The sequence below is a fragment of the Somniosus microcephalus genome, chromosome 3 (genome assembly GCF_052327205.1).
Source record: "Somniosus microcephalus isolate GS21.2 chromosome 3, FLI_Smic_1.0, whole genome shotgun sequence".
Lineage (NCBI taxonomy): Eukaryota > Metazoa > Chordata > Chondrichthyes > Squaliformes > Somniosidae > Somniosus > Somniosus microcephalus.
The window spans coordinates 247,541,015-247,553,026 of NC_140989.1; positions in this window are offsets into that span (position 1 = coordinate 247,541,015).

The window sequence follows — 12,012 nt, forward strand, 5'->3', positions numbered from 1 at the left end:
GAAGATCCATGACCGTTTTGACAGATTCCCAACCATAAGGTTTGACTGTAATCTGCCAGAACGGCCACAAAGTCGGTCAGTGCTCAGGTGCCAGGTCTCAGCCTGAAGCTCGAGTTTCTGGAATGGCCTTGTGAGGGTGGGTGTACTGTGTCCCGGCTCTCGATCAGGATGTGGCCTAACATCGACACAGGGACTCTTACTCTAGGGCTAAGCTGGTCTTAGCCAGGGTAGCATTTGGGGTGCTACATAACTGGCCTCAGCACTCCTGGGAAAGATCAGCCAGCATTCCCGCTCCTTATCGTTATCCAGTGACTCCCTGGTTTGGAAAAATCACACGTGTGAGGAGTCAGGTAAGGGCAGGAACAGGCTCGTCCACAGTGGCCTTTGCGATGGAACAACCTTTTGAAACTCTCCGTTGGGCTCACACGTGAAGAAGGGCCATAGAGCAAGATTCGCAGCTCAAGTATAACTTGGGTCTTACCCGACATGCTTTAAACACTTCAGCTACTGCAACCTAAGAAAAGTGAATGCATTTATTATTTAATTTACTTTATCATTGCTTAATTGTATTGAAATGTTGCCGTATCAGATTGTGACATCTGCGTAGCACGCCTGAGGTCAGCTAAGAGAGGAAGCTGATGATCGTTCTTGTTATCTGTGAAACCACTGCTGATTTGAAAGTCTTCTGGGCTGTCTATGGCTGTTATTCTTGGAGACAGTCCCCCAGTGTGTTGATCTGATGTAGCTTAATGCTCCTGCACTGCGCAATGATCACAAAAAAACTGATCCTTTCTCCTCCCTGCTTCGTTAATAAGCAGGAAAAGTTGTCTCCAAGACTGGCGGTTACCCAGATTAAATTCATTTTATTTCCTAGTTGTGGTTTGTGCTCTACAGAGTGTGTGTAGGCAGGGCAGGGGCGGGGGGGGAAACACTCACGAACAATGGACTTGAGGGGGGTGATTTTTTTGTCTGCCTACCACCTCGGCCACGCTGCAAAAAGTTAACACAAGAGCCTACAGCCCACTGGACACCCGCGGCCCGTCTGCCCGCCTGCCTGACTCGATGTTTGAGTTTGCCTCAAAATGGGGGCCAACACTCCTGCCCAGAATGTGTGGCAGCTCTCATTAAAATATTGAAATCGTGGTCCTACGCCGGTCGTATTTCCAGGAGCCAATGGGCTGGGTGTGCATCGCGCATGCTCCGCCCAAAGATTGTGCAATGCTCCTCCTGACCCTGCGAAAAGCATTCTGCTCATGGTCAGCTGCTTACTTTCCCCACCCCCGGGATGGTGTCAACCTCTCCCCCCCCTCCCACTTCCCCGCCCACTTTCAGCATTTACTTTTGGTGGTGGATTTTCCATTTCCCCCCTCCCCGCCCCCACCCCCCAAATTATTTGGGCCCTTGTAGCTTTTCAAAACTTAAACTTTAATTTTAACCAAACTCGTGGGCGGGAAACCCACGGGATTGGGTGGAATGCTGGTTTCCCTCCCCTTCCACCCCCCCCACCCAATATTACTCTCTGTTGACTTAAATGGAGAGTAAAATCGGGCGGACTGTAAGGCCAGCATTGCCCCCGATCCCGCCAGTATCCCTCGGGGAGGGTTAGGTTAAATTTGCCCCTTCACGGCCCGCTCAGACGCAGTCTGATTTCTCCTCATTACCACTCAGGTGAAACAAACTGCTGACATGTGTTCTTGCATCAGGACTTAGACTTACTTTTTTTTTCCATGTTTAATTTAGAACCTAAATATTTCTTTTTTTTAATTTTCACAAGTGCAGTGGAATAAGTGGTGGGTAGAGTTCTAGTCTGGTTCCACTCTTCATGTATGTGAGACCACCAAAACAAATGCTGAATATTCAATTCAGCTACTCTGGCATCCCACACACATTAAAATCAGCACTTTGCTTTTATCTGTCCTATGGCAAAGAAGTAAATGTAGATTGTTATTAAGTATGGGCCGAATGGCCTTCTTCTATGCTGTAAATCTCTATGATTCTATGCAATTGTTAAATATAGGGACTTGATTTAAAGCAGAATCCAGCAAGCCTTAACTTGGCATTCTCATTCCAACTGAAACGGCGACAGACCATATTAGGATAGCTGTAGAAAGAAGAAAGAACTTGCATTTACAGTATATAGCGCCTTTCACGACCTCAGGACCTCCCAAAGCTCTTTACAGCCAATGAAGTGCTTTCAAAGTGTGGTCACTGTTGTAATGTAGGGAAACACAGCAGCCAATTTGCCCATAGCAAGCTCCACAAACAGCAATCAGATCATAACCGGATCATCCTTTTTTTTAGTGATGTTGGTTGGTGGATAAATATTGGCCAGGACCCCAGGGAGGATTCCCCTGCTTTTCTTCGAATAATGTGATGGAATCTTATATGCCCTTCTCATTTACACTGTGAAAGCATAAATGCTACTTGTAAAAAGCTGCATTGCACACGTACTTTTTGTAGCAAAATTCAACAGAACTCACAGGGCTCCTGAAAACAAAACACTTGTTGAAAACTGCCGCTTTGTAGTAGGAATTGTTCATAAACATATCAGCTTATTCAGCTACCATCTATTTTCATTGGATGTCGATCGTGGATGATAATGGTGGTCTCACTCATCTTTCATTCTCCTCCTTCACTTCTCACGCCTCTTTCATTCTCCTTTACCTCCTGTCACTTCAGCAAGAGCTCCAATGGGCTGAAATGCATTTTGAGGCTCTCCAAAGGCTTTGAGAACATTTTAATCCCGACTGTGACATTCCCTTTTAACTGTCCCCACTGCGTAAAATTTCACTTGCAGTCCCATTTGTCTCTCCCACCACTCCTTCGACCTGTCTATGAATTTGCACCTGTTTCTGTGGCTAAGTAAAGAAATTAAGGATAGTATTCGACTAAAAACAAGGGCATATAAGGTAGCCAAATCCAGCGGGAGGATAGAGGATTGGGAAAACTTTAAAAGACAGCAAAAAATAACAAAAAGATTGATTAAGAAAGGGAAGATAGATTATGAAAGTAAATTAGCAAAAAATATAAAAACAGATAGTAAGAGTTTTTATAGTTATATAAAAAGAAAAAGGGTGGCTAAAGTAAATGTTGGTCCCTTAGAGGATGAGACCGGGAAATTAACGGTGGGAAATATGGAGATGGCAAAAACACTGAATGAATATTTTGTATCAGTCTTTACAGTAGAAGACACTAAGAATATCCCAACACTGGACAAACAGGGGGCTAAAGGGGGGGAGGAGCTAAACATGATCAAAATCACTAAGGAAGTGGTACTCGGTAAAATAATGGGACTCAAGGTGGATAAATCACCTGGACCTGATGGCTTACATCCTAGGGTCTTGAGGGAAGTGGCAGTAGGGATTGTGGATGCATTGGTAATAATTTTCCAAAACTCCCTGGACTCGGCAAAGGTCCCGGCAGACTGGAAAACTGCTAATGTAACACCCTTATTTAAAAAGGGCAGTAGACAGAAGGCTGGAAACTATAGACCGGTTAGCCTAACATCTGTGGTAGGTAAAATATTGGAGTCCATTATTAAGGAGACAGTAACAGGACATTTGGATAATCATAATTTAATAGGACAAAGTCAGCATGGTTTTATGAAGGGGAAGTCATGTTTGACAAATTTGCTGGAGTTCTTTGAGGAAGTAACATATAGGGTGGATAAAGGGGAACCAGTGGACGTAGTGTATTTAGACTTCCAAAAGGCATTTCACAAGGTGCCACACAGAAGATTATTGCTTAAGATAAAAAATCACGGGATTGGGGGTAATATTCTGGCATGGATAGAGGATTGGCTATCTAACAAAAGGCAGAGAGTTGGGGTAAATGGTTCATTCTCAGACTGGCAATCAGTAACTAGTGGTGTTCCACAGGGGTCAGTGCTGGGTCCCCAACTCTTTACAATCTATATTAACGATTTGGAAGAGGGGACCGAGTGTAACATATCAAAGTTTGCAGATGATACTAAGATGGGAGGGAAAGTAGTGAGTGAGGAGGACATAAAAAACCTGCAAGGGGACATAGACAGGCTAAGTAAGTGGGCAGAGATTTGGCAGATGGAATACAATACTGGAAAGTGTGAGGTTATGTACTTTGGCAGGAAAAATCGTAGAGCAAGTTATTATCTTAATGGCAAGAAACTGGAAAGTACTGAAGTACAAAGGGATCTGGGGGTCCTGGTGCATGAAACTCAAAAGGTTAGTATGCAGGTGCAGCAAGTGATTAAGAAGGCCAATGGAATGTTGGCTTTCATTGCTAGGGGGATAGAATATAAAAATAGGGAGGTATTGCTTCAGTTGTACAAGGTATTGGTGAGACCGCACCTGGAATACTGCGTACAGTTTTGGTGTCCATACTTAAGAAAGGACATACTTGCTCTCGAGTCAGTACAAAGAAGGTTCACTCAGTTAATCCCGGGGATGAGGGGATGGACATATGAGGAGAGGTTGAGTAGATTGGGACTCTACTCATTGGAGTTCAGAAGAATGAGAGGCGATCTTATTGAAACATATAAGATTGTGAAGGGGTTGGATCGGGTGGATGCGGGGAGGATGTTCCCGATGATGGGTGAAACTAGAACTAGGGGGCATAGTCTTAGAATAAGGGGCTGCTCTTTCAAAACTGAGATGAGGAGGAACTACTTCACTCAGAGGGTGGTAGGTCCATGGAATATGCTGCCCCAAAAAGCTGTAGAAGCTACATCATTACATAAATTTAAAACAGAAATAGACAGTTTCCTAGAAGTAAAGGGAATTAAGGGTTACGGGGAGCGGGCAGGAATTTGGACATGAGACTAGGTTCGGATCGGTCATGGCCCTGTGGGTAGCGGAGCGGGCTCAGGGGCCGTGTAGCCTGATCCTGCTCCTATTTCGTGTGTCTAATTCTGTTAGATTCAGGAGATGGTTCTATGATAGTGGATTGGCGGTTAGGATCAGATCAGCCATGATCTTATTGAATGGCGGAGCAGGCTCGAGGGGCCGATTGGCCTACTCCTGCTCCTATTTCTTATGTTCTTATATAATTAAATGGTAAAATTGAGGGCTAATGGACTCGGAATTTTTTTGGTAGGATTTGCACCGGAACTGAATTAGAGCTGGAGGAAAATTGGCCTCCTCTGGCCTGTGTACGGAAACTGCTGTTTAGCTGTGAACGCATTAAAATGTGTTGGAGAAAATGAGGCTGATAGCATAGATGCACTTAAAGGGAAGCTAGATAAACACATGAGGGAGGAAAGAATAGAGGGAAATTGTTGACGGTATGAGATGAGGTGGGGTGGGAGGAGGCTCGTGCGGAGCTTAAACACCGGCATAGGGTGGAATGGCCTGTTTCTGTGCTGTAAATTCTTTGTAATTCTATGTATTGGAGGGGGGAGGGGCTACGTGTTGAGCAGAGGTGCCACTCCGATGAAATGAGGGACAGTTAGATGAAATTTTGCAGGTTTTGCAGGCTTCCTGTGGCCAGTTGCAGCTAAGTATTAGCAGAAGCTTGTGAGCAGTTGATTTATCAGCCCTTTTGGATGAGGAGTGATGCATGTAGGGAGGAGCCAATAAATGAGTTTATGGGGAACTGCAGCTTTCGTCTTAAACAACCTGAAGTAATAAAAATCCTTACACTTGTGCAATATGGAGCATTATCTTTTTCCAGTAGTTTTTCTGATATTGCTATTTTGTTATGCCATTAAAGTAAGATGCTTTGTTTGATAAGAGTTTGTAAAGTATAGTACCATAATATGTTCCAGATGACACTTACCAATTCGTTCCATCCCACAGTCTCCATGCTGTGGTTGGGAGCTGAATGGAAACTGACTGCTTGTCATCGCTCACCTAATGTTAGCAAGATCTTATTATAGATGCTGCCTCTTACAGCCCAATGATACACCTATAAGATTGCTATTCATTAGTTTTAGTGAGAAAGTAGACTCTAGTTTAAAGAAATGTTCCCTTGCTTTAAAAGTATGTCTACTTTTACGCTGAAAATAGTGGACAGTGGAAAATACTCCCCAGAGAGTGTCTACGGGGGTGGTGGGGGAATGTTTTTAGCTGTTGCTTAATGGAAATAATGGTAGACTTAAACTCCAGAGATTTGAGTGCGTAATCCAGGCTGACACAATAGTGCAGTACTGAGGGAGTGCTGCACTGTCGGAGGTGCTGTCTTTCGCATGAGACCTTAAACCAAGGCCCCTTCTGCCCGCTCAGGTGGACGTAAAAGATCCCTTGGCACTATTTTAAAGACGAGCAGAGGTGTTCTCCCCAGTGTCCTGGACAATATTTATCCCTCAATCAACACCTAAAACAGATGACCTGGTCATTTATTTCATTGCCGTTTGTGGGAGCTTGCTGTGCACAAATTGGCTGCTGTGTTTCCTACAACAGTGGTTACACTTCAAAAGTACTTCATTGGCTGTAAAGTGCTTTGAGAAATCATGAGGTCATGAAAGGCGCTATTTAAATATAAGACTTTTCTTTCTTTATGTGTATGCAGGGAAGTGATGGAGCAATCCAGCATCCAACACTTTTGGCTGCTGAGGTTGAGGTGGTCCTGCATGAGGTGAATGTGATGACAGTGATGCTCAGTGTTGCTCTAAGAATTCATCCCAGTAGGGCAGCATTGCAGCATCTCTGCAAGGCGTGGGAGCCAACTTTTAGACCACGGCTGATCATTACTGACACTCGATGTGCCCGCCCGATGCAGCTTGGGAGCTGCAGGTGTCCTTGCAGCACATAGCTCACCTGTGCATCTGCCTCTCTGCTCACCCAGACTGTAAGGCCGCAAAACTCCGTTGTTTGGGTGCTATGGGTGCCGATTTGGGTCCAAAATGGTGTCCGTGGCGCATGCGCACACTTCTGGTGTGGGCCACGGCGAACGCCATCTTGGGCAGGTCGTTAGCGCGGGCGCAGGGAGTGTGCGCCGGAAATATGCGGAGTAGGCAGATTGTGACGTCAACAGCGTGCAATGCTGATTTAACAGCAGCGGTGCCATTTTGGAGCTCAAGGCTCCAGCTAACGCCCTCTCTTAAGCTCGCACAGATGAACACGCGCTCAGCAGCAGGAAGGACCCCCCACCGGTGCTATTTAAAGGGATCATCAACAACTTGCAGGTTATTTGCTGATTGATTTCTACAGGCTGTTGCTGAGTTTGTAGAAGTGTTTGGTGGTTTGTACAGTTATTTAAAGTTGCTAAAGTCTACAGCGGGTGGTGTGGCAGGTACTGAAGGACTTTTCCTGACTTCAAGGATTGTGTACAGACCACTTGCTCCAAGACATGGGTGCACGAGTAGGCATTCCACTTGGCCTACAGCAAGGCAGGGCAAATGAGCAGAGGCGACACAGAGTAGGACAAGCTGCGGCAGAGGGAGGAGGAGGAGGGGGAGAAGGGCTCTCAGCAGGAGGCCATATCCGCCCAGGGTGCTCAGGGAGCAATACTCCTACCTGAACCTCAGTGTGAAACAGTGTGTGAGACGTCTGTGCTTCAACAAGGACGCCCACACTGAAATCTGCCACCTGTGGCAGCCACAACTGCAACCTCGGATCAGGGAGAGGACCGCATTGCCAATGGCTGTGAAGGTCACGGTGACCATGAACTTTTATGCATCAGGCTCCTTCCAGGCTGGAACAGGAGATATTTGCAACATCTCCCAGTTTGCCGTGCGCTGTTGCATAAGGGAGGTAACTGAGGCTCGATATTCCAAGAAAGCTGAATACATTTAATTCTCTCTGGCCAGAGAGCAGCAGGTGGAGCGAGTATGCGGTTTGCTAGGATTGCAGGCTTCCCCATGGTGCAGGGTGCCATTGATTGCATGCACTTCATTTTGTGGGCGCCGTATCTCAAGTCTGAAATGTACCGCAACCGAAAGGGATTCCACTCTCTCAATGTCCAGCTGGTGTGTGACTATACTCAGCAAGTCATGCAGGTCAATGCCCGATATCCTGGCAGCAGTCATGATGCCTTCATTCTATGGCAGTCCGTGTATTGATTTCTTTGTGTGTTCAATGATGAGACATTTATGAAAGAGAATGAGTTTTAATCTAAAGTCTGTTCAACTCTTTATACAGCATTCAGGAGACACCATTATGCTAGTGATGCATCTAGAACGAAACTGAAACTAAACTCCACTGCCTTGCTTGTCTCGGTCACATGACCTCTGCTGGTCAGGCATAAGTAATCAATACCTGCAATCATGCTGCTAAGGCATCATAATCAAACAAGCAAATAACATCACTATTTGCTGATATCATTACATCTCCTTTTCTTAAAACAAAAGTATTTTACTTTTAACTAACAACATGTTTTCTTTGTATTAATCTGCATTTTAACTGTAACACTTAATGAACTTACATTATCATTATCATGATCAAGATTTTTTAACCTTGCTTTGTGTGTTCACATGAAATATGTAAATACACTAGAACTTGAAGAAAGAATAAGATAACATTACTTCCTTCTATAACAATAGTCCTTAAATTTGCTCAATGAGTCTCTCAGGAGGCTTCACGTGTTTTGAGGATTTTCTGATTGATTGTCCTTGAATCTGAGTTGTTGCCTCAGACGATTGGTTCTCAGCTGTGTGATCAGGTTGTTCAACAGTATCAGTCTCTTGACCTGCTGTGGCTGATCCCATGAGAAGATCTCGACGATTTCTTCTCAGAACAGCACCCTCATCTGTCTGAATGGTGTATGATCTTGGTTGAACTTCACTCAGGACAGTTCCCTTCTGAGTCCATGTGTTTGTTTTGTCTTTGAACCTTACTTGGTCACCAGTGTGGAGTTCAGGTAGGTTTTGTGTTCCTCTGTCATAGTAGTACTTTTGCTTTTCTTTCTGTTGTTCTTTGAACTTCCTCACTTTCTCCCCCTCTTTTGTTTTCAGGAGGTTCTCCGGGATGGGTAGGTTTGACCTTCGCCGACGTCCCATCAGGAGTTGGGCTGGTGACATACCACACTCGAGCGGCGTTGTGCGGTATACAAGCATGCTCTGGTAGAAGTCAGTTCCACTGTCTTTTGCCTTGTACATCAGTCTTTTCACTGTCTGGACCGATTTTTCCACTACTCCATTGGACTGTGGAAAGTGAGGACTTGACGTTGTGTGGACAAAGTCCCACTCTTTGGCAAAGTGTCGGAAACTTGCATTGTAAAACTGAGGTCCGTTGTCTGTGAAGACCTCGCTTGCCACGCCATGTCTGGAGAATATGGCTTTCATACATGTTATCACAGCATCTGCAGTGGTGGTGTGCAGTCTACAAACCTCTGGATACAGGGAGTAATAGTCTGTGACTACAAGATAGTCCTTCCCTTGACATACGAATAGGTCAGCGCCTACCTTCTGGTAAGGTCTGTCTGGTGCTGGGTGTGGCTTTAGTGGTCCTACCGGATTGCTTGCTCGATATTTCAGGCATATTGTGCAGTTTGACACCTCATTTGTCACATCTTGGTTGATTCGTGGCCAGTACATCACCTCTCGTGCTCTTTTCTTACACTTTTCGATTCCCAGATGTCCTCCATGGATCTTTTTTAGCATCTCTCTTCTCAGACTCTTTGGGATAACTATTTTACTTCCTTTGTAGATGATGTCTTCGACCACTGATAGTTCCGCCCTGCAGTTCCAGTACTCTGCTATATCAGGTGAGCAGTCTTGCTTCATGTTGGGCCATCCATCCAAGATGCTTTTTCTCAGTCGTCTCATTGTTTCATCTTTGTTTGTCTCAGTCTTTATGAGCTCCATTTTTGCATCTGCTATGGGCAGTGCACTTGTGATCATGTCCACGTAGGCATTCACTTTGTCATCCATTGTGGTGTTTGCGGGCTCACTTGGGTCTACAGCTCTGGACAACGTGTCTGCTGTATACATCAGCTTACCCGGTGTGTACGCAACATTCAGTGTATAGCGTTGCAGCCTGATCATCATTCTTTGTATTCTAAGCGGACAGCTATTTAGTGGCTTTTGGAACAATGCAATCAAGGGCTTATGGTCAGTCTCTACACTGATTGCTTGTCCTGCCACAAACTGGTGAAATCTTTCACAGGCGTATGTGATGCTGAGCAGCTCCTTTTCTATTTGAGCATATCGCGTCTCCGCGTCTGTCATTGAGCGCGATGCATATGCAATAGGTTGCCAGTAGTCATATTGTTGCAGAAGAACGGCACCGAGCCCACTCTGTGATGCATCTGATGATATCTTGATGGGTCTCGCTGGGTCATAAAACCTCAGAACTGGTTCCTCTGTGAGCAGTTTCTTTAGATCGCTCCATGACTTCTCATGCTCATGATTCCATTCCCATTCTATGTTCTTTTCAGTTAGTCTTCTCAGTGGCGCCATCTTTTCTGAGAGGTTGGATATGAATTTCCCCATGTAGTTGATCATTCCATTAAACCTCTGCACGTCCTTTTTGCATTGTGGCTTTGGCATATTCTCAATGGCGGACCCCTTTCTGGGATCTGGTCTGATGCCCTCACTGCTAAGGATATCTCCCACGAATGTCAGTTCTGTCACCCTGAGCTGGCATTTCTCTCTATTCAGCTTCAGGTTTGTTTTCCTTGTTGCTTCCAGCACTTTTTTCAGTCTCTCGTCATGCTCAGTTCTCGTGGTTCCCCATACTATGATGTCATCCATTGATGTATCAACTCCCTCCAGGTGCTCATAGATCATATGGATAGTCTTCTGATACACTTCAGGAGCTGAGGCAATGCCAAATGGTAACCTTAGGAATCTGTATCTGCCAAATGGACTGTTGAACGTGCACAGTCTTGAACTTGCTTCCTCCAGCTTCATCTGCCAAAATCCTGATGATGCATCTAACTTGCTGAAATATTTTGCATTTGCAAACTGTGCCATGATTTCCTCACGTGTAGGAAGCTTGAAGTGCTCTCTCTTTATTGTTCTGTTTAGATCTCTTGGATCCAGGCAAATTCTGAGCTTTCCATTCTTTTTGTCCACTACGATGAGGGAACTCACCCACTCAGTTGGCTCATCAATCTTCTGAATCACGTTCAGGCTTTCCATCCTGTCCAACTCTGCCTTCAGTTGCTTTTGAAGAGCAAACGGAACTTTTCTGCATGGATGTATGACCGGTATCATACTTTTATCTACTCTGATCGTGTGTTCTCCTGGAATGCAGCCTAGACCCTTAAATAGGTCGTTGTACTCTTTCATGAGTTCATCATAGACTGTCTCTCCTTCGCTTTCCACAACGAGGACTCTCTTTACCAGGTTCAGTCTCTCACAGGCTTTTAAACCTAGTATGGCTTGCACATCCTTTGGCACCACGATTAATGCTAGCATGTGCTCTCTGTCCTTGTGTGTTACTTTGACAATGCATCTTCCTTTCACTGGTATTTCAGTACCTGAGTATCCTGTCACTTTCACTTTGATTCCATGTATCTTTGGTCTGGGTCTAATTTTCTTAAAATCAGTCTCTGATATCACATTAACTTGTGCTCCAGTATCCAATTTAAATGGAATGTGTATGTCATTCACTTTTAGTGTCAACATCCAGTCTCTTTCTTCTTTTTTGTTTTCAGACACAACATCTACGTTGAACTCCTCTATCTCGCTTCCATCTACTGCATGGACCTTGCTTTGTTGCGCTTGGTTCTTGCAGCAACGGGCATAATGGTTGTTTTTGTTGCAACTATTGCATTTTTTACCATATGCTGGACACTTTTTTGGTGTATGCTGTGTACCGCATCGACTACATGACTTTCGATTGTCCCTTTCATTTTCGTTCGCTGGCCACGCCTCTTTTTTCACATTGGCGCTCTTTTTGTTAAACGGTTTGTGTCCGTTCTTACTCACTGCATCCACGTTGCAGCTACTGTCACTGAGCAGCTCCTTTGCCTGCAACTTCACAGTCTCTGTAGCCCTACACAGTGCTATGGCTTTTCCCAGGTCTAGATCTTGCTCTCTTAGCAGTCTTTCCCTTAGACCATTATCTGGAATACCACACACCAGTCTGTCTTTTATCAGCGAGTCTGTCAGTCCCCCAAATTCACACGATTTGCTTCTGTTTCTCAGTC